Source organism: Balaenoptera physalus (assembly GCF_965194825.1).
Source record: "Balaenoptera physalus genome assembly, chromosome: 16".
Classification (NCBI taxonomy): domain Eukaryota; kingdom Metazoa; phylum Chordata; class Mammalia; order Artiodactyla; family Balaenopteridae; genus Balaenoptera; species Balaenoptera physalus.
Window position 1 is genome coordinate 68528950 of NC_138898.1, and position 27535 is coordinate 68556484.

The 27535-nt window shown below is 40.8% G+C and overlaps 2 long non-coding RNA genes across 3 annotated transcripts in view; one reads left to right on the forward strand and one right to left on the reverse strand.

Moving 5' to 3' along the window:
* Window positions 1-27535, reverse strand: part of LOC309646346 — a 218325-nt gene that overhangs the window by 92082 nt on the left and 98708 nt on the right. The window lies entirely within an intron of this gene.
* Window positions 540-27535, forward strand: part of LOC309646348 — a 400408-nt gene continuing 373412 nt past the window's right edge. Inside the window, exon 1 of the long non-coding RNA XR_014255311.1 lies at window positions 540-18209. This is a non-coding gene — a long non-coding RNA (uncharacterized lncRNA). The remainder of the gene's footprint in view (window positions 18210-27535) is intronic.

The window sequence follows — 27535 nt, forward strand, 5'->3', positions numbered from 1 at the left end:
AAATGAATCAAAGATCTAAATTTAAGAGCTAAAACTTTAAAATGCTTAGAAGAAAACATAGGGGAAAGTCTGTTGACATTGTATTTGGTAATAATTTTTAACATATGACACCAAATGTACAGGCAACAAAAGGAAAAAAAAATACATGAATTGGACTTCATCAAATTAAAAACTTTTGGACTTCCCTGGTGGTGCAGTGGTTAAGAATCTGCCTGCCAATGCAGGGGACACGGGTTCGAGCCCTGGTCCCGGAAGATCCCACATGCCGCGGAGCAACTAAGCCCCATGCGCCACAACTACCGAGCCTGCACTCTAGAGCCTGCAAGCCACAACTACTGAGCCCGCGTGCCACAACTACTGAAGCCTGCGCGCCTAGAGCCTGTGCTCCGCAACAAGAGAAGCCACCGCAATGAGAAGCCGGTGCACTGCGACAAAGTGTGGCCCCCGCTCGCCACAACTAGAGAAAGCCTGTGCGCAGCAATGAAGACCCAATGTAGCCAAAAGTAAATAAATACATAAATACATAAATAAATAAATTTATTAAAAAAAATTTCTAAACGTTTTTGTATCAGAGGACACTATCAAGAAGTGAAAAGACAACCCATAGAATGAGAGAAAATATTTGCAAATCATATATCTGATTAGGGATTAATATCAAGAATATGCAAAAAACAAACAAACGACAACAACAAAAACTCCTACAACTTGGCAACATCAGAAAAGCAACCCAATTCAAAACTGGACAAAGGTCTTGAGTAGACATTTTTCCAAAGAAGATATTCAGATGACCACTTAGCACATAAAGAGATGCTTAACATTGTTAGTCACTAGGGAAATGCAAATCAAAATACAAGATACTACTTCACACCTGTCTATTATCAAAAAACTGAAAATAACAAATGTTGGAGAGGATGTGGAGAAATTGGAACCCTGGGGCATTGCTGGTAGGAATGTAAAATGGTGCAGCCACTATGGAAAACAATTTAGTGGTTCGTCAAAAACTTAAACATAGAATTACAGTATGATCTAGTAATTCTACTTCCGGATAAATATCCAAAAGAATTGAAAGTAAAAGACTCAAATACTTGTACATCAATGTTCATAGCACCATTATTCACAATAGTCAAAAGGTGGAAACAATCCAAATACTCTTCAACAGATGAATGGATAAACAAAATGTGATCTATACATACAATGGAATATTATTCAGCATAAAAAGGAATGGAATTCTGATACATGCTATAACATGGACAAATCTTGAAAACAGTTGCTAAGTGAAAGAAACCAGGCACAAAAGGACAAATATTGTATGACTCCACTGACAGGAAGTACCTAGACCAGGCAAATTCATAGAGACAGAAAGTAGAATAGAGATTACTAGCGCCTGGTTCCCCCCAGGGAATGGAGAGTTAGTGTTTAATGAGTAAAAAGTTTCTGTTTGGGATGATGACAAAGATCTGGAAACGGATGGTGGTGATGGTTGTACAACATTGTGAATGTACTTAATGCACACTTAAGAATGGTTAAAATGGTAAATTTTATGTCATGTATATTTTACCACATTTTTAAATTTGCAAAATAAGTGACTTTTCCTGCTGACTGGGAAAGAAAGATAAACTTCCCCTCCTGCACTCCAGATGACATTCAGAGCTGACAATAGTAAAGAAGGCTTTCTTTAAGAGACAATATAGCAGCGGAACAGTTAAGAGGGTTGGAATTTGCATTTTAATAGCCTGAGTTCAAATTCCAACTCTGCCCTTACGTGCTGTGTGACTCTGGACATCTAGCTAAGCTCCAAGCAACTCACCTGAAATTGCCTGTAAAATGGTGAGAATAATGGTCCCCACCCCATGATGCTTTCCACATATGAAATAAGATAAGGCTTTGACATACTTAACTCAGTGTCTGACACATAGCTTAAAAATGCAAAAGTAAAATATAATTCTGGTCATTGCTGTTATTGGGTGTTACTGTCATTATTACCTTAAAGTACTTTGGACACTTTGACCGTCTTGATTACTTCTTTAGATTACTTTTCATATTATTAAGGAATAAGCTGGAGGAAATTAATCAGGGGGCATTTTCAACTCTGAAATGGAAAACCCTGATCCTTGTTCCCTTAAAACAATATTTTCTAATTATGCAAGTTATAGTTTTCCTGGCACTTTCTGACCTCTCTCCAATGGACTTGGGTGCCATCAATTCGGCCCTCTTTGCTCTCATTATCAATTAGATAAATTTAGAGAGGACAGTCCTTTAAAGGAGAGAGGATTCAGCAGAGGCCAGTCCTGGTATGACAAATCCGTCTTAAACAGCACAGAAAGCTGAACTGCCAGATGTCCAGCCCTCCAGGTTCGTGTGGCTGTAAAACCCACGCTGGCTGAGAAGGCTCCTTCTTCATGGGATCCATGCTGTGCCTGCATGACATTTATATAACGTCAGCCCCTGGCTGAGGAATGATGGACTTCTGGTGTGTAACTCCTAGCGCTGCCCTTTCCTTCAGCTAGTGGCGCAGCAGGCTTACTTGGAAAGACTCAGAAGGCAGGCTCAGCATTTTCCTTCTGATGAATTAGCATCTACTTGGTCATGGCTGAGAGGATTGACTTACACATGGCTTCTGCATCCAAGTTCAGTTTGGGAGACCAAAGACCCTCTTTCTAATTGGACCCTGTCATTAATTCCTGTGTGACCTTGGACAAGTCACTTAAACACAAATCCATAGATGCCTCAGAGGTCAAAGTTCTATTCTTGGGTGAGGTAGGGGTCAGATATACGTGGCCATTTAGAAAAGCATAAAGTGTATACGCACAAATGTAAATATTATGATTTTTCTCCTTTGGGGAAAGAATATTGATGCAGTTAAAGATCCATGAGAATATTCGAGTTGTGAGGTTCCTCAGAGATTCAAACAGTTCCTTTCACAGATGGTGAAATGAAGGCTCAGAGAAGCTAGCGAGTTTTCTAAGTAAGGGACAAAACTAGGCTTAGACACCAGCTTTCATGACTTCCAGCCAGGGCTCCATGAGCCCCTACGTGATGTGTCCCCTCTCCTCTCTGTTACTGAACTCAAGCTCAGCTGCCCACCCCTCAAAAGCCAATAATTCAAGAGGCAAGCGTCGGTAGAAAGGAAAGTCGCTGTAATCAGAAAAGCCGGCAGTCTGGGGAAAAGGTGGACTTGTGTCCTGAGACCAACTCCAAAGTTTCTGCTCAGCCATGACAGTTTTTAAAGGGAAAAGGCAGTGGGGGTGGGTGGGAATCTCAGCGAATCATGAGGCAGGAGGTTGGGTTCTGCATCCTTCTCTGTTGCGTGCAGGCTGGCTGACTCTCTCTTCAAATGTTATGTTGCCTGCAGGATCTGCCTGCAGGATTTCTAAGGGGGCTGTTGGGGGTAGAGAGTTAGTCATTCTTTACTTAATTCTTCATTCTTACTTCTTTTAATCTAGGGTAGAATCAACAGGTTAGGCAAGGCATGGTGTGCATTCAGAAGAGCATAAGTCAGGAGGTAGTTTAAATTGCCTAGTAATCTTATTCCTACGATTAGGTTCTTTCAAGGTTAGAGGGGAATAGACATGGGCAAACGGGAAAGGGGCAAAAGAGCTGCTTTCATCTCCATGACTTTTCTGAACTTTTTGGCTTTGACACTCACCCTTGTTCACTGTGTCCCAGGCATGTCATCCTCTTTGCTGTTACTCTAACGTGTTTAGGGCACTGCACTGACTGTTCTACCTGCTATTAAAACATGAGCATTCGGAGAGCAAAAAAGAGCCCTCAGAAGTGAAAGATGTGATAGCACAAAGAAATACTTTGAAAAGTATGAAAGGGTTGGAAGATTAGATTGACAAAAATTTCCAGAATAGAGTAAAAAGACAAAGCCATGCAAAATAGGAGAGAAGAAAAAACTTTTTTTGAATAGAGAATCTACATCTGGATAACAAGAGTTTTAGAAAGAAAGGAACAGAAAAAAAATGGAGGGGAAAAATCGCTCACTTAAATAATTCAAGAAAATTCTCCAGAATCAAGTAGCATGTGTTTCCAGCCCCAGTGGGCCAGAGCAATGACCAAGGCACATGGTCATGGTATTTGAAAAGGCTGGTTCAAAGAAGTTTCCCAAGGTTGCCAAGAGAAAATGTGGGTCCTATGCAAAGAGTCAGAACAGAGTGGCTTTTCAGTAGCAACTCTAAAATCTAGAAGACAGTAATGTCTTTAAAATTCTGAGGAAAATGATTTCCAATCTAGGATTCTATATCCAGCATTTATATATAACATCTCTAAAAATAATAACTATAATTCCTTTCTCAGAAACCTAGTGAAAAAAGTGCTCAAGTAAGCTGAAAGACTAAATCAGGAGTGTTGAATACATGCGCTATGAGAAATAGAGTATCTTCTACAGAGGACAAAGGGGATGGCTGTGGGGTGTGAGGAGATCCAGAATGAGAGCTGGTTTCCCTGCGATCAGGAGCAGAGGGGCGGGTTTGAAGGCCCCAGGAGCTCTGAACTCCTGGAAGGTAAAATTGCTAGCTTACCTGATGAGAATGGATGTCATTACGAGCCAAAAACTGAAGGTCAAATTATTGACAAGAACGTGGAAAACTGAGCAAATTTTTAGAAGGCAAGTGTTAACTTCATGGAAAACAAAAAGTTGTGCAGTAAAGGAAAAAAAAATTATAGAATATATATCACATGGTTCAACTGTGGAAGCTACTTGGCATGATCATTCATGACACTGGAAAAAAAACAAATATTGAACTATCAAAAATCATGGAGAAATTCAGAGACAGGAAGTGTGTATAGTTTGTGTAGTGGTGGTGAAAGCAGGGAAGGGTGACCAGAGAGCTAAATTCTCATTTTGCTTGAGATAAATAGCTAACATGCCTAAATATGACAAATCAGTATGTAACATGATAAGCGTATTATGTAGATATCTGGAGGTCTCAAAAGAACCAGCAATAAGAGACAACAGTGGTGGCCTATGGAGGGAGGGAAATGGGAAGAAATGAAGGGAAGCAAGTTTCTGCTCTGTTTTTTTTTCTAGCAGCAGAATACCTTTGTTTTTTGTTTTTCATTTTTTTGTTTTGTTTATTGAAGTATAGTTAATTTACAATGTTGTGCTAGCTTTAGGTGTACAGCAAAGTGATTCAGATATATATCTATATATATATACTTTTTCAGATTCTTTTCCCTTTAGGTTATTACAAGACATTGAATACAGTTCCTTGTGCTATACAGTAGGTACTTGTTGTTTATCTATTTCATACATAGCAGTGTGTATATGTTAATCCCAAACTCCTAATTTATCTCCCCTCACCCCTGCTGTCCCCTCTGATAACCATAAGTTTGTCTTCTATGTCTGTGAGTCTATTTCTGTTTTGTAAATAAGTTCATTTGTATCATTTTTTAAGATTGCTCAAATTAGTGATATCATACTATATTTGTCTTTCTCTGTCTGACTTACTTCACTTAGTATGATAATCTCTAGTTCCATCCATGTTACTGCAAATGGCATTATTTCATTCTTTTTTATGGCTGAGTAATATTCCATTGTGTATATATACCATATTCTCTTTATCCATTCATCTGTCAATGGAAACTTAGGTTGCTTCCATGTCTTGGCTATTGTAAATGGTGCCGCTATGAACACTGGGGTGCACGTATCTCTTCGAATTAGAGATTTCTCCGGATGTATGCCCAGGAGTGGGATTACTAGATCATATGACAACTCTGTTTTTAGTTTTTTGAAGAACCTCCATACTGTTCTCCATAGTGGCTGCACCAATTTACATTCCCACCAACAATGTAAGAGGCTACCCTTTTCTCCACACCCTCTCCAGCATTCATTATTTGTAGACTTAATAATGGCCATTCTGACTGTTGTGATCTGCTCTCTTTTTGTAACAAATTTTGCAGCACTCTCAATTCTTTAAAGTATAGGCACATATAACTTTGATCATATATGTATGTATGTTTATATATATGATAATATATACATATACAAACTAATGTGTGTATGTATATGTGCATATACGTGTGTATATGTGTGTGTGTATATATATATATATATATATATATATATATATATAAATCTATCAACAGGCATACATAGTGCAGGGAGTTTTAAATTTCCCTGAGCCACACATGACCATGGGAGAAACGGAGTTTGTTGGATAATTAGAAGTTGTTGTTAGCAAAGCTTGACACTTGAAGGCATAGCCTTGGAAATAATAGACTAAGTGGGGGTCTCTCAGTTCTGGCTTTCTTGCCAACAAAGCCTTGGTATACAAAAACCTGCAAGGCATGTGTAAGAGTTTTATGGCATGATATCAGTACCCCAGATACTCTGGAGGAGGCTTTGGGGTGGAGGTAGTTAGGACACCCTCTTCTAAGCTAACCCTGGTTGTTGAACACAAATCCCAGACTCCGGAGCACGAGGGCACAAGGTAGAATTGAGTGCAGATAGCTATATTTTTCATCTTATATTTTTGCTTTTATTACTAAGGTGGTAACTGTGGGGAATTGTGAAGCTTCTTAACCAAGGCACATAGGAAAAAAGTCTGGGAAAAAAGACCATTGCAAAATAGTAACGGCAGCCTTGTAAGGTAGCATTACGACACGTAATTTATTTTCCTCCTTATTTCCTACATATGTCTTTAAATTTAGGAATACTTTTTAAAAAAATCCTAATACGTTCGTTTTTTTTTTTCCTTACTGAAACTAACATTTACTTACATTATTTCCAATAACTCCAAGTTCTATTTTCTGCTTGCATAATCCACTCGAGTAAAACATGGTTGCCAGGGAGACCCGTCCTTAAATTAATCAGCAAACATCTTATGGAAGGTTGCTTTAAAAACAAAAACTTAAAGTGACTCTGAAGTCTCAATTTAAGAGAAAATTTTCCAAGGAGTCGCACTTAGAGAAACACTTGTTCTGCAACACCAGGAGGAAAGTTAGGGGAGAATCTTCTGAAAAATCCTTGGATTTTGCTGGCACTTCCCTCTCTGCTTGCCTCCATCTTGCATGAGCCACTGGAGTCTTGTAACAGCCTCTGAACTTCATTCTCACTCCATATTCGGCACCACAGCAATAAAATTAATGGGTTGAGCATTTTCTACCTAAGAAGCGCTGCAGATATAAATGTCTCAGCCATTTGTCTTTTCTAGTGTGGGTTAAAAAAAAAAAAAAAAAAACACCCTTTACTGTAGCCTTGCCTCTCTCCCATTTTGGTTAACATTATCATTTAAATTGCATCTCACAAGTTACTAGATTAAGGAAGAGGGGCTGTTTGAATAGGTTACACTTTGCTTTTTTCAATCAGGACACTGTTTAGAGTCTCAAATCAATTCCAACTGACTTTCTAAAATGTGTTAGGGGAAAAAAATACATTGTGATAAAGAGCAATTGCAGTGCAAATACCAGGAAGGAAAAAAGACATTCAGTTTGTTTCAGCAAGAAACCATTCTCTATGTGGAATATGCCCGTCCTTTGTTTTCTTTTATTTTCCTTCCACTGGAAAGAATTTTAACCATTTGACTGTTCATTAACATTTCCAAAATAAGCAAGGGAAAAAGCTTATCTCAAAGGCTGTCATCTTAGAATAAAACACCTGTTAGACTAGCCTGTGCATTTTGCTTTTCTCCTCAGACTCTACCCTCCACCACCAGGAACTGATGTATTTTGGTGTCATTTGAATCCCAGCCCCTCTGCCTGTGTGACTTTAAGCAAGTCACTTAATGTCTTTTCACGTCTCTGTTTCCTCAGCGGTAAAATGCGTGTTATATCGAGACTTACATCAGGGGGGTGTTAAGAACAGTATTTTTCAAATTTTATGACCATTATCCGTAAGATTATACATTTTACATCAAAGCCCAGAACACACATGCAAATAAGTACACACACACATATATACACATATGCATACATGGGTGCATATATATGCCTGTATCTGAAATGTAAATTCCTAAAATAGGGGTTTATCCATATTAGATGTGATGCATTTGTATAGTTTTTATTCTATTTTGGTTTGTTTCATATTTTTTTAAAATTATTTTTGCGGCACACTAAATTGATTCTATCACTAATGGATAGAATTACATTATTATCCATGAACACAGCCGTGCCCATTTATTTACATATATTCTATGACTGCTTTCTTGATACAATGGCAAAGCTGAGAAGCTACCGCAGAGATCTTCGTCTGCAAAGCTAAAATATTTACTCTCTGGACCTTTAAGAAAAGGTTTGCCAACCCCTGGTTTAGAGGGTGAAATGTATTCCATCCAAGGTGGTAGGTTGAATACAATGCCTGGCGTATCTGAAGGATTCAATAAATATCTTTTTTATTATTATTGTAGGTAATGTTTTTGTTACTACTACTACTACTAACTACAACCAAAGCTAACTAGCCATGGAAGGAGTTTTCTCATCAAATAAATAGGATAAACAAGTTTAGCTTTAAAAAAAGTGAGAAGGGATTTAAAGAACAAACAAGGAACAAAGGCTTTGTAATCTAAGCACCAATTTTCATGCTGAGAGTTATTCAATCTTTTTTATCTCAAGCTCGAGGCACATATATCAGCACAGTCACTTTTCTAGGTTGGCATTAGAAGCCTCCTTACTGCCAGACAAACCAGCAGACAGAGAGAGGTTAGAACACATTTAAGCTTTTAAACCCCTCAGATCCCTCCACTGAAGGTGCCCTGCTCTGCTTCCTGTAGTCATTAGAGAATAAATCTCTGATAAGCAAAGTAAATTAGATGCAGTGACATTCTGCTAAATGAGTCATTTCCTCTGCTTGGCTGGGCTGGGCTGTTAATTACCAGCTAATCTTATCAATATGGCGGCTGACTGGCAGATAGTGGCTCATGGAGAGAAGGGTAAGGACCCCAGTTTGTCCCCAGTGTCTCTCATTGGGCGAAGTGGGTATCAAACCTGCCAGTCCCATCTGAAACCATCTGAATGCTGAGGCAATATGGTTTAGAAGAGGGACAAGACTGTTGTTCAAGAATCATGCAGGGAACGCATAGGGAAATGGCAAGCCTCCAACAAAATGTTAAGGTGAAGAAAGAAAGGGCCAAGATTGCGGATCATGCATTATTAAAGCTGCATTCTCTCCTCTCTCCATCTCGATCAAATTTTATTTCAGTGAGGCACAGGGGCTTAAAGAGAGATAAAAGACTTTAAAATATAAATTAAGTCCTATTTATTTTACCACCCTGAGCCAAACGTGCTGGGTTCTGTCTGAATATGTTGCCCAGAAAGGCTGAATGGGTTGGCTTTCAGCTGGATGAATGTCTATGATTTGCTGACATCTGGCAGAAAGGGTCCTGCAGCCAATCAAATCAAAGGCCGCCTGGAAACAATTAGGTTCTTTCTGAGGATCTCTGCCCCCCATTCTTTTCAGAATTACCCTGATAACCATTTGTGAATCCTCCAAAGAGCCTAAACGAGCTTGTGGCAAATTAGAGGGATGCTTCCTTTTGCTTGCATTCACCGACAGCCTTCTCAAAGGCCCATATACACCGGTTTTATGACAGGATCCAGTTGTCAGAGTTTCAATGAAGGAGAATGAGCCCATCAGGTTGGCAAAAATTAAACTGCTCGGTTGTATCCAGTACTGGCAAGGGTGTAGGGAAACAGGCAGTCTCCATGTGTTGGTGGGAATGGAAGTTGGTAGAGCCTTTCTTCTGGAGGGTTTTGGAGGGTCAGATGAGGGGTTTGCAACTTGGCAGTAGGTAGTAACGTATTCAATGCACATATGTTTTGACCCAGCAATTCTACCCCTAGGATACTAGTAATAATAGAAAATTCTTATGCAGTGATTAGGGCATGGCAAGGCACTGTTCTAAGCACTTTATAGAGTCTATACTCATCATTATGCTATCCTGTCCCTTGGACCCTACCCCCAAAAAGTATACATATTATCCAACACTGAATACCTACTATGCATAAGCACAGTGCTAAGGGGTGGATTTTCTCACAAACGCTTGCAACTCTGTAAGGACTATTAATATCTCCATTTTGCAGATGAGAAAGAGGACGTGTAGAGAAGGTAACTAACTGACACAAGATAACACAGCAAGTAGGTGAACTAGAACTCCAGCTCAGCCTGTGGGACGGTAGAGGGTCAGCTTGCAACCCCTGCCCGGTTCTACCTCTCACCAATGTGCCACAAATGTGTGCACACAAAGTTGTCCACTGTTAAATGGTTTAGCAATAGGTTCCCCTATTACACAGGGACCACCTAAAAATCCATCAATAGGAGATCACATATGCCCACGCTGCGAAATGCTTTGCAGCTATAATAAAGAACAATATAAGTCTTTATGTTCTGAAGTGGAGTGAACTTCAAGAAATGTTAAGGAAAAAAGGCAAGTTTTATGTATACTGTGATCCCGTTTGCTTTTTCAAAAAAGACTTTATTTCAGAGTAGATTTAGATTCATAGCAAAATTGAGCAGAAGATAGAGAGATTTCTCATACATCCCCACCCTGACACATGCACAGCCTCCCCATTACCAACATCCCCCATCAGAGTGGTACACGTGTTACAAATGATGAACCTATACTGACACATCATTATCACCTGAGTCCATAGTTTATGTTAGGTTTACTCTTGGTGAACATTCTCTGGGCTTGGACAAATGTATAATGACATGTATCCACAATTATGGTGTCATATAGAGTAGTGTCACTGCCCTAAAAATCCTCTGTACTCTGCCAATTCATGCTTCCCTCCCCTCTAACCTCTGGCAACCACTGATCTTTTTACTGGCTCCATAGTTTTGCCTTTTCCAGGATGTCATATAGGTGGAATCATACGGTATGTAGCATTTTTAGATTGGCTTCTTTCACTTAGTAATACGCATTTAAGTTTTCTCCATGGTCTTTTCATGGCTTGATACTTTGTTTCTTTTTAGTGCTGAATAACATTCCAGTGTCTGGATATACAACAGTTTATTTATCCATTCACCCACTGAAAGACATCTTGGTTGCTTCCAAGTTTTGGCTATTGTGAATAAAGCTGCTATAAACATCCCGTTTCTTACATGGCTCATTTGCTTTTGAAAATAGTGTGTTTTTGTGATGTACACGTGTGTGTACGTTTAAACACGTGTGTGCTTAAATCTCAAAAGTATCACACCAACTATTAATAATGGTCACCTCTGGAGAAAGAAATTGAATCTAATGCAAACATAAAGTGAAGAATACCTTTTATTCTTTTTTAATTCTTTGGAGCTGTGTGTCATTTTAATGTTTTTGCATTGAACACGTATTCATGAAATTACTTGACTAATTACATTAAAAATTAAAAACTGGGAAAACTAAGATACAATAAAGAGTAATATTTCACGCAAGAGGTGAGCCTTATGTTTTCATACTCCACTGCAAATGCTCCATAAATGTTTGACTTACTCATCTGAGTTAAGGATGTGCGGTCAATCCTCACTATTCACGGATTCTGTATTTGTGAATTTGCCTACTCACTAAAATATATTTGGAACCTCCAAATAAATGCAGCTTTTGCACAGTCATTTATAAACATGTATATGAGGAAACTGAGCCTCAGAAAGGTAATGATAAACTGACCGCGTTCACACAGGCCACACGCTAGCCACTATGCAGTGCTGTCTCCATAGCAGAAACACAGAAAAGGAAGGTGTATGTGACCAAACAACATTTTTTAAATGAAAGGCTATGGCCTTAGGTGTTGAAACAGAGTCTGAATGAAAGCAGGAAGAGAAAAAAAGACATGGGCTTAACATGTACAGTGATAAACGGTCACCCCATAGAAGCTGGGCATGAACAAGGAAGCAAGAGATGGAGCTCTGTACTCATGTAAAGAGTGTCCATTTGGTAAAGAAGATGTGGTACATATACACAATGGAATGCTACTCAGCTATAAAAAAGAGTGGCATATGGCATTTGCAGCAACATGGATGGACCTAGAGATTATCATACTAAGTGAAGTAAGTTAGAAAGAGAAAGACAAATACTATATGATATCACTTATATGAGGAATATAAAATATGACACAAATGAATCTATCTGTGAAATAGAAACAGACTCACAGACATAGAAACCAGACTTGTGGTTACCAAGGTGGCGGGGGGGGCGGGGATGGAGGAAGTGGGAGTTTGGGGTTAGCAGATGCAAACTATCATATATAGAATGGACAAACGACAAGGTCCTACTGTATAGCATAGGGAACTATATTCAATATCCTGTAATAAACCGTAATGCAAAAGAATTTTTAAAAGAATGTGTATATGTGTAACTGAATCACTTAGCTGTACAGCAGAAATTAAAACAACATTGTAAATCAACTATACTTCAGTAAAAAAATCAAACAAAAAAGTGTGCCCATTTAAGCTGGAGGAAGAGCAGGCATGTCTGGGCTCCACCCATAGCCCCTCAGTCACTTCCTCTTCCCACAGGCAGTCAGAAGCTGGAGTCTCACCACTGAGCCTCCATCCGAGGGCTTCCCAGGTGTGCTCAGCCTGAGCTTGTGCCTGGAGCAGCCTCAACCAACGGATGGCAGGGATTGGATCCTGACCTTCTGGTGGTATGATGCTAAGCCGTGTCTCTAAGTGGCTCCCAGAGGGCCCCAGTGGGACTGGGCCCTCGTTGCCCTCAGAAATACCTGGGGCATATTAATTAGAGTTTTGTTCTCATTCTAATAAACAAGTTGGCCTTGTTAAGATGAACATAGAGAATGATTTTTATCCTTCCATTTTTCTTTAAGCCTCTTGTCATTTTCAGTTAGCATGTTGCCATAGACAACAATGGGCAGAGGACAGCAGAGTAGAAAATAGAAAATAGAAAGAACCCAGGTCCAACCTGGATTTGCTTGGCTCAGACTTGTTCTTTAACCACTGTTCACTGAGTCTTTTGTTACTTGCAGCCAAATGCAACCCCTACTGATACAAACTCCAAGATGCTTTATAAAAGCAATAGACAATGCTTCAGTGGTATTTCTGCCCAAAATGCATAGCCTATATCTAATCATGACGAAACATAAGACAAACCCAAAATTAGAATTATCCTACAAGATAACTGGTGGTGCTCTTTAAAAATGTCAAGGTCAAGAAACACAAAGAAAGAACAAGGAACTGTTCCAGATTATTGGAGATTAAAGAGATAAGACATTTAAATAGAATTTGTGATTGCAGGTTGAATATTGGACTAGGAGCAAAGTGGGGGAAGAGCTTGACATGTGATGAAATTTAAATATAAACTGTGCAATAGACAATAGTAGTATATCAATGTTCCTGACCTTGATAACTGAACAAAGGTTATGTAAAAGAATGACCTCGTGGGGCTTCCCTGGTGGTGCAGTGGTTAAGAGTCTGCCTGCCAATGCAGGGGACACAGGTTCGAGCCCTGGTCTGGGAAGATCCCACATGCCGCGGAGCAACTAGGCCCGTGAGCCACAACTACTGAGCCTGCGCATCTGGAGCCTGTGCTCCGCAACAAGAGAGGCCGCGATAGTGAGAGGCCCGCGCACCGTGATGAAGAGTGGCCCCCGCTTGCCACAACTAGAGAAAGCCCTCGCACAGAAACAAAGACCCAACACAGCCAAAAATAAATAAATAAATCAAAAAAAAAAAAAAAAGAATGACCTCGTTCTTAGGTATTTAGGGGTAAAAAGACACTCTCAAACACTTCATAAACACACACACATGCACATATACATATACATGAAGAGAGAGAATGATAAAGCAAATGAAGCGAAATATAAACAATAGATGAATCTGGATATAGATGAATCTATAATCAAAGATCTGTATGTTATTCTTGCAATTGTTCTTTAAATTTGAAATTATAGCAAAATAAAGAATTATACAAAAAACAAGGCATAATAAGCACTTACACTGTCAGGTGAAACCTCCGCTTACCTCTGCTCTTTTCCCCTCTTTACGACTAACAGTAACGGAGGAAGAGAACAGAAAAACAGAAAAACTGGACTGAGGATATAGACAGAATATGGATTGAGGAATAATTGTTAAGGTGAAGAACTGCAAATCCCCCTAAAATGGTGTGATTTTAAAGGAGTCACCCCAGGTAGGTGAAGAATGATCATGTTTCAAAAATAATAACCAGTATACTGAGTGTTTACCACGTATTGAGCACTGTCCTAATGGCTTTATGTGTATTATCTCATTTAATTTCATTTAACCCATTTAATCATTTAGTGTCTAATTCTTAATCATCAGAGATATATTTATAATGTAATGAATCTAATCATTTACTATACACTGATAAACATTAACCTATTAATAATATTTAATCATTTATTATGCATTAATAAAAATATCTTGTACCTCATAATATTTAATCATTCAATTTATAAAAGCAAAGCCTCAGAGTTGTGCTTTTTTAAAATTTTGTTAATTTTGCCAATAGTTAATGACACTAAAATCTGACATTTACTGAGCCCTTAGCATGTGCCAGGACCGGTTCTAAGCATTTGACATGCACTATCTCATGAATGAATTAATTCTTACAGCAGCCCAGGAACCCAGTACCATAATTATCTCCATTTCACACTAAGGAGACTGAGAAACTTGTTCAAGTTCACAGAGATGCAATGTGACGGATGGAGCTGGATTCAAACCCAGGTCGGTGTGACTGTAGAGCCCGCCAGGAGTTGCTTTTCAAAATACAGGTGTGTGTGATGAGACAGCCGACTGAGGCTTAGTCCAGTCAGGTGTGTGGCCAACCTCAGGACCCAGCCCAGAGGAACAAAAATAAATAAGAGGCAAAATCAGGCCCTTTTTTCCTAAGAAACTCATGGTCTGGAAGCTTCCCCAGTTCAGAGTCCCAGATTACAGACCCACACACTTCAGCATCTCCAAAGAGCAGTTTATTTAAATTCTGTTGTATCGGCTCCATCTTCTCCTGATGTGCGTATTTAAAATCAGCTTCAAAAGCACTTTAATCTTTATGATTTTTAGGGACTTCCCAGGGCTTACAGCTCACCACATCAATCATCCTTTCTGTTAAAAGTGCATCGAAGTCGGTTGCGTCTCAGCAAACCCCACAGGTTCCTACGGGCTTTGGATTAAATGTGGCTAAAGATTAAAGCCTAAGTTAGTGAACTGTGTCTTTCACAAAAGGACCTCAAACACACTATAATAATGCTGTGAAAGTGCAGTTAACACATTTAGAATGGGTCGTTCATTTCAAGGTAGCGTTTTTGCTTTCTTTCCACTCTGCTGGAATTTGCTTTTATTATTTATCCTTCGGTTCCACTCTTGCACACAAGGTATTTTGTCTTGTTTTTTAAAAAATCTAATCCTATGTCAAACTTCCTCCCACCGCCACCATTCTCTCCTCTCTCCCCTTCCTCCCCTACTCCACTGTCAATTTTAAAAAAAAGAACAACGGAACCTCACAAATATTTCCATCCTATAAAACTTTCCACCCTTTCTGATGTCAAAGCGAAAACGAACTGGTAATGATAAGAGCTAACAGTCAGAAATGAACATTAAATACCCAAGAGGGGAAAGGGATTTTTCCATTTGTGTGAGTTTCCAGCTTCCCTGATGTCCTTTGTGGGTCTGGCTTATGCGACCTTGGCCTAGATTCTTACAGCAGCTGCCTGAGAAGCAGGGCCTAGACTTAGGGTGAGACAAGGGGGGACCTAGGACACAAAATTTAAGGGGACACTGACTCTTGGGGCGTGCAAGTACCCTGGGCACCCTACTTGCTCACTCCAGCCCCAGCCCTGCCAGATGGTCCCCTACCTCCATCCTCAGCATCTTTCCAACCTCTCTCCTCATTAGGGTCCTCAGTAGCCAGAGTCATCATTTTAGAGGATAAATCCGATCCTGCCACTCTGATGAAAACCCTCTGACGGCTCGCCGGCACCCTCAGGATAAAAGCTGGACTCCCTAACTGGGCTTCACAAAGCCTTCGGCTCTGACTCCTGCCCAACTCGCCCCCTCCCGTCCCACCTCTCTCCCCTCCCTTCCTGTGCAGTCTGGGTGTCACAGCTGCCACTCCCTCTTGCTTGAACGGTCCTCTCTCCCTATTTTTCCAAGCTAACTCCAGCTCATTTTTCAGCTCTCACTGGAAAAAAAGAGCAGAGCAGTAGATCAGGAGAAGGGCTGAATTATAGTCACAGGCTGGCTTTGAATCCAGCTCTGCCACTTACTTGAGCAAGTTACCTAACGTTTCTGGGTTTGAATTTTCTCAGCTTTACACTGGTGGCGAGCGGAGCACCTCACGGATTGACGGTGGATGGGAGAATTAAAATAAGAGACCGTGCCTTGTGCCTGGTTAGCATTACACGTGTCAGATATCATCGTGCCATCTTCACCAGAGTCTTCTCCATGAGCCCCCAGGTCTAGGTTGAACAGCCCCACTGAGGCAATTCTGTACTACCCACTCTTAATTCTTTCCATTATCCATTATGTTACCATTATCACTTGCTTAAATCTGTCTCTCCCTCCGGTAGGCAAGCCTAAAGGCCGAGACTGGATCTGTCTTGTTCACTGCTGTCCTGCTAGCATACTGCCTAGCACATAGTAGGTGCTGAAAAACTATGTGTTGGATGCATGCACCAATAGTACAAGTGACACGGCCACTGGAACAAAACCCATCCCAGCTCTGGAACAAGAAGCAGAAGATTTAGAAGAACCCATGATTGCTCTACAGAGCTCACTGCTGAACTGGAAAGCCTCAAACTGAAGCAAATTTTAATTTAACCAAATGTGAATGGGATTATGTGCCAGGTATCATGCTATGCAATAGGAAATACAAAGATGAATAAGTCCTTGCCCTCAGTGATGTGGTAGGAGAGACGCTTAGAACTTGAAATGGTCATCTTTTCATACTGAGAGAAAAGACTCTGCTGATCTGAAATGCATAGTTTCAAGAGTACAGTTTCTTGAACCAGACATGTATGGGTTCAAATCCCACAGCCTCACGACTTGCAAACTGCTTGACCTTAAACAAGGTACTTAACTTCTCTGAGCTTCCAGGCTTTTCATCTGTAAAAGGCAGATAATAATAGTACCCGCCTCAAAGGGAGGAAATGAGAAAACCCATGTAGTTCACCTTAGCACAAGGCACGGCAAATAGAAAATACGCAGTGTTGTTATTGGTGTCACTGGTGTTATTATTGCCATCTTCAGGCCCTTGCTGACCTAGGTCCATGTACCCTATTTGTTCTTATTCTCTACTATGAGCTGGCTTTCTTTTTTTTTTTATTATTGTTTCAACTTAAAGTTGGAAAAACACATATGTGAGACTCAGAGTTACTTGGCAGCGTGAGGCAAAGCTAATTTTTTGTAACCAGAAGAGTGTTGGAACACTTTTATTTCAAACCAATTGCCAACACAGAGCAAGCCAGGCCAGGCCTGGAGTTTTGCAGTTTTCCTTTCGCTGATGGATTCTCAAGAGTCCATGTCTTAGAATGACCTGTGGCCCTGTGATAATCTCATGGGAAAGACTTTGTCTTTTGTGGTGGATTTTGAGGAAGTTAAAGCCAGTTGTTTTTTCTCTATCTCAGAAAGTTCTTTCTTCTTTCTCGGTATGTAGTATTGCTTACCTGAGGCACAATAAGAGGGTATAAAAGGAATGATAAATAGGCCTCTTCTCTTATGTCACCTCTTATTGATTGTTGGTGGGTGCCGGGAGCATCATCTTAAGACGGATTCTGATGTAGCTCTTGGTTCAGTGGGAAAGAGTGTGTTGATTGATTAGTAATGTCTGCCCCGGGTGTGTAGGTGGGGAGTGCCAGAACTGAACGTCCCTAGATGAAAAGCATTTTTTCCAGAGGTCTGGAAAATTCTACCTCCTCTCCATATTCCACATGCTATTTGTTTCTCTCCATCTTACCTTCCTGTTCAATCCACTGCCACATGGTAGTTCAAAAATAAATTTACTGTTACTTCAGTTGATTTCTTTCCATTTGAAAAGAAGAATGATTCAAGGATGATGCACAGAGGCCTTCCCTGGTGGCGCAGTGGTTACGAATCCGCCTGCCAATGCAGGGGACACGGGGTTCGAGCCCTGGTCCGGGAAGATCCCACAGGCCGCGGAGCAACTAAGCGCATGCGCCACAACTACTGAGCCTGTGCTCTAGAGCCCGCGAGCCACAACTACTGAGCCCGCGTGCCACAACTACTGAAGCCCGTGCACCCTAGAGCCCGTGCTCCACAACAAGAGAAGCCACTGCAATGAGAAGCCTGCGCACCACAACGAAGAGTAGCCCCCGCTCGCCGCAACTAGAGAAAGCCTGCGCGCAGCAGTGAAGACCCAACACAGTCAAAAATAAAATAAAATAAAAAATAAAATAAAATAAATTAAATTTAAAAAAAAAAGGATGATGCACAGAAGAAAACTCGGTAAAATTTAAGTAGAGCGAATAATTGGATCCTGGGTGTCGGGGGCCAAGTGGCGGCACTTCATCACCAAAGGCAAGGTAGGCGTGGTTACAGTAATGGACAGCAAGCAGAGGCAAAACAGTACAGAAGAGCGTGACCCACAGAGATGGTGTTGGCACAGTGTTGGTAGTGATCACAGCGTAACGAGAAAATAAACAGATGGGCAATCTACTAAATTCTTACCTGATCTGCACAAGCAGAAGAGTCTTAGGTCGAGTGAACAGAAGTCTAACTGAATCACCAGAACAGAGTCACGGCCCCTTAAGCAATTTCCAGACTGGAGTCAGTTAGTAGACCCAGAATCCTTTGAATGAAAGGGAGGCTGGGCCCCCTTGAGGAAGGACCTTGCTACACTGCCAAAAATTTATACAGTTAGTCTTTCTCCCAGCCTTCCAGAAAGGGACCTACAGCCTTTTATCAGGGTGAGTTGCGTCAGAAAAAAGGAAACAGTCAGACCTTTTGGGGATACTGGACACTGGCTCTGAACAAGGCATCACTGTGGTCCACCAGTCAGAGTAGTGGTTTACGGAGGTCAGGCTCTCAATCGAAAGTTTTAGTTTAGGTTCATTTCACAGTGGGTCCAGTTGGTCCCTGAACCCATCCTGTGGTTATTTCCCCAGTTCTGGAATGCATCATTGGAATAGACATACTCAGCAACTGGCAGACTCCCTAAAAACACTGGCTGTTTATCTGAAACTCAAATTGAACTGGGTGTCTGTATTTTTATTTGCTAAATCTGGCAACCCCACCTGAAGGAAATTCCAGGTGAGGAAAATTACCTTGTGAGCAAAGGCTTAGAGGGTAGAAGAGTAAAGGTTTGTTAGGAAGATTGCAAACCTGAGCTGGACCTCTGGTTGGTGTAAAACAAGGGCCAAAGGGTGTGAAATTCACTAGGGCTTGAGAAAGCTCTGGAAATTTCACTTTTTAAAAAGAGCCCATTTGTCCCTAGCCAAAACAACGACCCAAAACCAAACCAAAACCTTGCAGTTTTTCCTCAGTTGATTAATTTCTAGGAAATTCCCTTTATTAGGTCTGGTGATAATAAAACAAATTGTCCGGAAGTGATGATTTAAACAGTGCATTGGCAGGGAGGAACATTCACATGAAAGGAGTCTAATTTTCTTTGAGCTGATGCAATAGCCGCTTTTGTGAATTTGCAGCTTGGATTATGTGCCCGAGGGCGGGAAGAGGTTACGATGCTTAAAGTAGTTTGAATTGGTTGGTTAAAGGAAGGGCTGGCTAATCACAGGTGGTTTGGTGCTATATATCAAAAGACCTAAAAATGTACATATCTTTCGTCACAGCAACTCGACTTGGAGCAATTTATCCTAAAGCAAAAATCAGCATAAAGATGGACATTCCACGATCTTACTGCAATGATGATTATAAGTGAAAAACTGGAAATCACCTACATGCTTATTAAGAGAGAATTGAGTAGTGTTGAAACATGCATACAATGAAATACTACCCGTTAAAAAGGACCGTGTGGATTTTTTTAACATAGGAAAAATGTTGACAATCAATTGTTAAATTTAAAAAATTATAAAACTAAATCTAGTATGATCCTCTTTTTGTCTAAAAAGAAAAAGTACATGCTCAGAGGAGAAGGAAGATGATGGGAAAGAAATATCTGTGGTTTTATGAGTGACCATTGAATGTAGCTTTGGTCTTGTTTTGCTTTTGCTGGTGTGTATTTCTCAAGTTCTTCTAGGGTAAATATGGCTTTCTTAAATAACCAAACCATTTTAAAGAAAATAATAGGAAGCTGCCTTGGCTTTGTAAGAAGTGTGAAGGCACAGACCCTCCTCTTTCACAGCTCTCCACCCGGGAGCCCCTCAGGGATGCTCAAGAGACGTTGTATTGATAAAAGGCTGCAGAGTGATTTCCCAGGAAGAGTTGTTCTTATTACAGCAGCATATTCCCCTCCGCCTGTCACACACCTAACATCTTAATCCCACATCTAGAATACACTCCATGTATATTGAGGAAGAGTTGCAATTACCCTCTAGAGCATCTCACTCTTTGTTCTCTTCCTCCTCCTCTATCCTCCATCACCCCCAAGGTTATGACTATGTCTCTGGGATAGTTCATCACGCTTACCATAGAGACTGTTGACAGTGCTGCTTTCCTGCTTGATTTATGAATCACTCAGTTTCAGCTAGTCTTCTCTCCCTTCCTCCCTGTCACTTCTCAACTCATTTCCCAGCTGGTCACCATTTCCATACTGACCAAGAATGGTCAGGATGGCAGCATCATTCCTTCTGAACCCGAAACCTGGTGGTCTCCATCCTTTCTGCATCTTAGAATCACCTGGAAGGGCTTCTTAAAAATATGATGCCAAGGCCCTCTTCCCAGAGGCTCTGATGTATTTGGTCTATAGTGGAGAGCGTGTGAGCTCTTCCAAATGATTCTAATGCATAGCCTGCATTGAGAAGCCCTCCCTTAGCCCCTATAATCCACATGGCATCTGCAGGTCTAAAAGGAATAAAGTCTGCTGTGAAATTTCTTCTACAGAGAAGCACTGGACTATGCTTCGAGCCCAAATGGACCTGATTAGCAAGCCCACTGCCTCAAATTAACCCTCACCATCAAAAATGTTGCTCTTACTTACTAAGGCTATTGTCCAGACTGGGAGGCTGAGTCAGCCCTGAAAGCCCCACTTGACTTGTTCCTGAATTGACTGATGTGTTTTTTCCCTCCTAAATGCACAGAGCACCCTGGATGTCTCTCTTCTTCTGTCACTCAGAAGCCTATCTGGGAAGCTGACAAGAATCCATCCTGCTCTTCCAGAAGGTTCACCAAGTTCTGTCAGGTTAATTCAAGCTTTCTTCCTCTGTTCTACTCATCACCTCCTGTCTGGACCATACAAGAGCCTCCTAACCAGTCTCCCTCCTATCCCAGCCCCACCCACTTCCATCTCCTCCTATGCCAGTGCTTTAGGGATCCTTCTAGATTCTCTTTTCCCTGACCACATCAACCCCCTGCATAAAACCCTTCAACAGCTCCTAAGTGCCTGATTTATCACACTGTCATCAAGAATAATAATTATGAAATTAATTTTAACGGTTATACATTTTTGGGTTCTTGCTATGTGCCAGGCACGGTGCTAAGCATGTTACACATGCGATCTCATTTTTCAAAATATTTTATTATGAAAATGTTCAAACATAAAAAAAAGGAGAAAGAATAGCACAGTCCCCTCCCTCTCTTCTTCATAATTTTAAAATTCAAAAAGCTCTGAAATCCAGAAGTTTATCATACATTCGGTGCTAAAACTCATTTGGTAGCAAAACCTGGCCCAGATAAGTATGAAATTATCTATGTCTTTATTTAATCCACTTTGTGCTACTATTCAAAAGTCTCATTGCAGACATATTAATATATTTGATGATGTAGGCTGTAATGTAATAATATACAGTGCATGCACCTGAATGCCTTTCTAAACTCTAGAAATATCTGAATTCAAGCGCACAAGATTTTTGGATAAGGAACTGTATGTGTGCACAAGGAGCACCTATATACCTGCAACTTAGATTCAGAAACTGTTAGCATTTTGACGTCTTTGGTTTTCCATTGATCTATAGATGTAGATGATATGGATGATACAGATACAGATACAGATGATATCAATTATAGATGTAGATATGGATACTGTTGTAGCCCCCCACCAAAAAATATAACCACATCAAATCCCTGGAACCTGTGAATGTTACCTTACTTGGAAGAGTTCTTTGCAGACTGAATTAAGGATCTTGAGGTGAGGAGATCATCCTGAATTATCCATTTTTTAGCAATGAGTATATTTTTTAAATAAAGGTATGGGAGGCAGTAAGGCCCTACAATGTTTCTACACAGCAATGGCAATATGAAGTATGTATGTGAGAGAACTTTTGACCCAATAGCCTGAAATACTTACACTCTTACTCTGCTCCTGCAACTCCTTGTAGGTTGTGGGACTTCTAACCTCACCACCCACCCCATCTGAAAGTCCGTTATGCCCCCAACCCCTGGGATAATCACACCCTCCCCACTGGATATCAAAAGCAATAAAGTACTTTTTAAATTAAGGTATGTAATGTACATCGTTTTTTTAGACCTAATGTTATGGCATACCTAATAGTCTACAATATAGTGTAAATATAAATTTTCTATGCACTGAGAAACCAAAAAAAATCGTGTGACTCACTTTATTGTGATATTCACTTCATTGTGGTGGTCTGGAACCCAACCCGAAATATCTCCAAGATATTTTGGTGGCATAATTTTTTACCAAGTTATGCCACCATCACCATAAATCAGTTTTATAACATTTCATTCTCCAATACTATCCCTCATGCACATTTACTGTTAGCTCCTGTCCCCACCCCACGCAAGCACCAATCTACTTTCTATCTTTATAGTTTTGCCTTTTCTGGATATTTCATATAACTAGACCATACCATATATGGTCTCTTGCACATGGCTTGTTTTCCTGAGCATAACATTTATGAGGTTCATCTATGTCGTAGCATTATCTGTAGATGGTTCCTTTTTATTGCTGAATAGTATTCCATCATAAGGATATACCACATCTGCCTATCCATTTGCCAGTTGATGGACATTTAGGTTGTTTCCAATTTTTGTCCAGCCCATCATATTTTAACCTAGGGCTAGTGGGTGGACTTCACAGCTTCTGTCAGCTCCTCAACATGACATGCAAAATGTGTGTATGTGTTTTCTTTTTCTGCCCTAGGTAACAAGACAGAATGTGGTGTGAGACATATGACTGTGCCCATTACAGAGGCCAGGAAATGGAGGCATATAGAAAGTACACCCAGCTCCATTTCTTGCCACTCTTGGAGTAAAATTCAAAGCAAGGGGATTGCACCTGACCCGCCACGGAATGCACAAGCAAGCATTCCAGACAGAGAGTTGAGGGGCGTGGAAACCCTAGCAGGAGGAAGGGCTTGAGGGCAGGCAGCAGCCCCACCCCCTCGAAAGGTAGAAGTTATCCTGAGATTTCTCAGCAGGGAAGCAGTCGTGCTCAAGCCAACAAGGAGAGTTTCACTCGCCGTGGGAGTCACGCCTGTTCTACCTTCTGATGCTTTGTCCTTCCTGCCGTGATGATGTCCACGAAGTTAGCCAGGACTAGTCAATGAGATGATAGGGCTGGGATGGCTGCCTCCTCAGCGGGGATGCCCGTGTTTGAGCAAAATGACACAGGTAAATTTTGCTATTGGGTCAGCTATGCCAAGGTGGGAGCTGGCCGAAGAAGTGACAAGTCCGTAAATTGGAGAGGAATTAGACTATCAGATGGCGGAAGCAGGACACAACACAGCCACCCACTGGAGTCTTTGCCATAACTCAGGGAAGGCATAGCATCTTCCCCAGGAAGAGGTCATCTGAAGAGCAAATCAAATAAGGATGCTTATTTAGAGGGGGGATTTATGGCTCTATTAGCAAAGTGCTCCACGGGGCTGACGTAGGGAGCCGGGAGAAGAGACTGCATTATTAGCCTTTCAACCTACAAAGAGGCCCCCCTTGGTGAAGAGACCGTTCTGGCATTTTCGAAGGGAGGGCTCAGAAAAGCTTGCCAAGGGGCAGTCTGGGAGGTGCCTGTTGGAGCAGCAAGGAGAAGGCAAGGCAAGCAGATTGCCCCCAGTCACCCCCCAATTTAACCACAGAAATGAGTTGGTTTATATAAAGAAGTCTAAGCAATTTCATTTAATGAAAGGAGTTCTGCTGTTAAAAAAAAAAAAAACGTTTTTCTGGAACCCCCTGTAGCATATCTTCCAGCTAAGCCACAAGATTCATGACGACAAATGGGCTCTTACTATGTAGCAGGCTCCATGCCAGGTCCTAGAGGCAAGGTGTGAACAGAACAAGGATGATCCTCAACCTCTTGGAGTTTACAGTCTTCTGGGGCAGAGCGACATTGGAAAGAATGAATGCACAAATAAATATATAAGTTGTGATAAGTTCAGTATAGAAAATGGTGATAATGAGGCAGAATAGCAGCAGGGAGGGGGTGGGGTGGCCAGAGAAGGCTTCTCAGAAGTGACACTTAAATTGAACCCAGAAGTGGAGTGGGAATCAGTTGTCAAAAGAAATGGATTTGTGAGAAGGGCCAGATGTTTATCTGAAACATTACAACTTTTGCTGAATAACCCATCCACGTGCAGAGGGAGTAAGGTAACCCTTAGGAAAGAAACATCCCACATTTACTGAATTTTTTTTCAACTTTTCTACTAACTGGGCTGATTTCCCATATACCCAGTGCCAGCACCCTGGATGACATCAAGTACAGTGGAGGACTCAAAGGCAACGACCCTGAGCAAAACATTTGCAAAGAGTGGCTTCCAGAAACCTTAGTTCATCCATCCATTTATTCAACAACATTTGTTGTTTATTTATGATGGGCCAGGGGCTGGGGTGGAACAATGAGGGGGATGGGAACCCAGCTCCTAAGCAGCTTAAAGCGAAGTAGAGAAAGACAGGTAGATAGGCAGTGTGAGAAGGGCACACCTAGGGGACACTCCTGAGAGACTACAAGCCTCAGATAACATGTGGCAGGTACTTGAGAGCATGAATGGCAGTGCCAGGCCACCACTTACTCCTCTCCTCATCTCAGCCCAAGCAGTTCTGCTTTAGCCTGTCATCATGCTGAGAAATATTTGGAGGGAAAAAAAGAGGAAAGGTCCACTGCTTAAAGAGAGGAGGAGGCCTCTGGAGAAAACTCCAATTCAAAAAGATACATGCACCCCAATGTTCATAGCAGCTCTATTTATAATAGCCAAGACATGGAAGCAACCTCAATGTCCATTGACAGATGAATGGATAAAGAAGATGTGGTACATATATACAATGGAATATTACTCGGCCATAAAAAAGAATGAAATAATGCCCTTTGCAGTAATATGGATGAACCTAGAGATTATCATACTAAGTGAAGTAAGTTAGACAGAGAAAGAGAAATACCATATGATGTCACTTATATGTGGAATGTAAAAAAAATGATACAAATGAACTTATTTACAAAACAGAAATAGACTCACTTATGGTTACCAAAGAGGATAGCAGGAGTCAGGGGAGAGATAAATTAGGAGTTTGGGATTAACACATACACACTACCATATATAAAATATTGGTATAGATAAACAACAAGGACCTACTGTATAACACAGGGAACTATATTCAATATCTTGTAATAACCTATAATGGAAAAAAAAGGGGGAGGCCTATTTAAAGAAATTATTAAAGAAATCAATAATTAATAACCTTCCAAAACAGAAAGCACCAGGCCCAGAATTCACTGATAAATTCTACCAAAAGTTTAAGGAAGAAATTATACCAATTATACAAGCTCTTTCAGAAGATAGAAGCAGAGAGAACACATCCTAACTCATTCTATGAGGCCAGCACTATCCTAATACTAAAACCAGACAAAGATATTATCAGAAAACTATATACCAATATTTCTCATGAACATAGACCAATATCTCTTATGCAAAACTCCTCAACAATTTATTAGCAAATCAAATCCAACAATGCATGAAAAGAATTACACACCACAACCAAGGAGGGATTTATCTCAAGTATGCAAGAATGGTTCAACATTTGAAAATCAATTATGTAATGTAATCAAATTAATGTAATGTATCACACCAATAGGTCAAAAAAGAAAAATCACATGATCACATCAATAGGTGCAGGAAACATAATTTGACAAAATCCACTATGAATCCATAATTTTAAAAAAAACCCTCAGTAAACTACGAATAGAGGGGAATTTCCTCAACTTGATAAAGAATATCTACAAAATCCCTACACCTAACATCATACTTCATGGTGAGAAACTTGAAGCTTTCCCACTAAGATCAGGAAGAAGACAAGGATGTCCCCTCATACCCCACTTTTCAACATTGTACTGGAAGTCCTATCTATTGCAATAAGACAAGAAAAGGAGATAAAAGGTATACAGATTGAGAAGCAAAAAATAAAGCTGTCTTTGTTTGCAGATGACATGATTGTCTATGCAGAAAATCTGAAAGTATTTACAAGAAAAACAACCTCTTGAAACTAATAAGTTATTAAAGCAAGGTTGCAAAAGACAAGGTTAAGGGCTTCCCTGGTGGCGCAGTGGTTGAGAATCCGCCTGCCAATGCAGGGGACACAGGTTCGAGCCCTGGTCTGGGAAGATCCCACATGCCGCGGAGCAACTCGGCCCGTGCGCCACAACTACTGAGCCTGCGCGTCTGGAGCCTGTGCTCCGCAACAAGAGAGGCCGCGATAGTGAGAGGCCCGCGCACCGCGATGAAGAGTGGCCCCCGCTTGCCGCAACTAGAGGAAGCCCTCGCACAGAAACGAAGACCCAACACATCCACAAATAAATAAATAAATAAATTTATTAAAAAAAAAAAAAAAAAAACTTACTATAAAGCTACAGTAATCAAGATATCTTGTCCCACCTAAGGGGTTGGTATTTCGCTTCTCCCACATGAAAGGCTAGAGCTGACTGGAGTTGGGTATTTTCCTTTCCCCAGGTCAGTTAGGCTCTGATGAAACCTCAGAAGGTTAGGCTCTGATTAACCAGTTTCTCCCAAGGGCAAGCTTTTTTAAGAAGAATAGAATACTCTGGCATATTCCAGAATGGTTCCTCTTCCCCTCCCCGCTGCTAGAAGCACAGGGGATTTTTTCCCAATATTTACTGTAGGAACCTGGTCAAACTACTGGAGGTAAACCTCACAAAACTGTGGGGGGCCCACTCTTGACTGTGTCCTTCTAGAATTTTTACTCTCAGGGTTGTCTACACTGAGCCTCCAGTAATCCATCAATTGCAGTTCTGGTTTTCCTACCTCAGCTCTGGTTCCTGTGGTGATTTCCACTCCAGTCTCTGCTCCAGCAAAGCCATGACTCCCTATGTTTGCCTATCTGTCCCTACAGTCTTGAGGGCAGCAGTTTGCCCTGTGTCTTCCCCTCTCTTACAGATCCAAGTAGAGTTTTTGATTTTTCAGTCTGTTCATCTTTTTATTTATTGTTAGTACAGAGTGGCAACTCCCAACTGGAAAGTGAAAGTCCTGTTTCCCCTATTATCAATATTTTGTTTTAATGTAGAACATATCTTACAACTGATGAGTCAGTATTGATACATTATTAGTAACTAAAGTT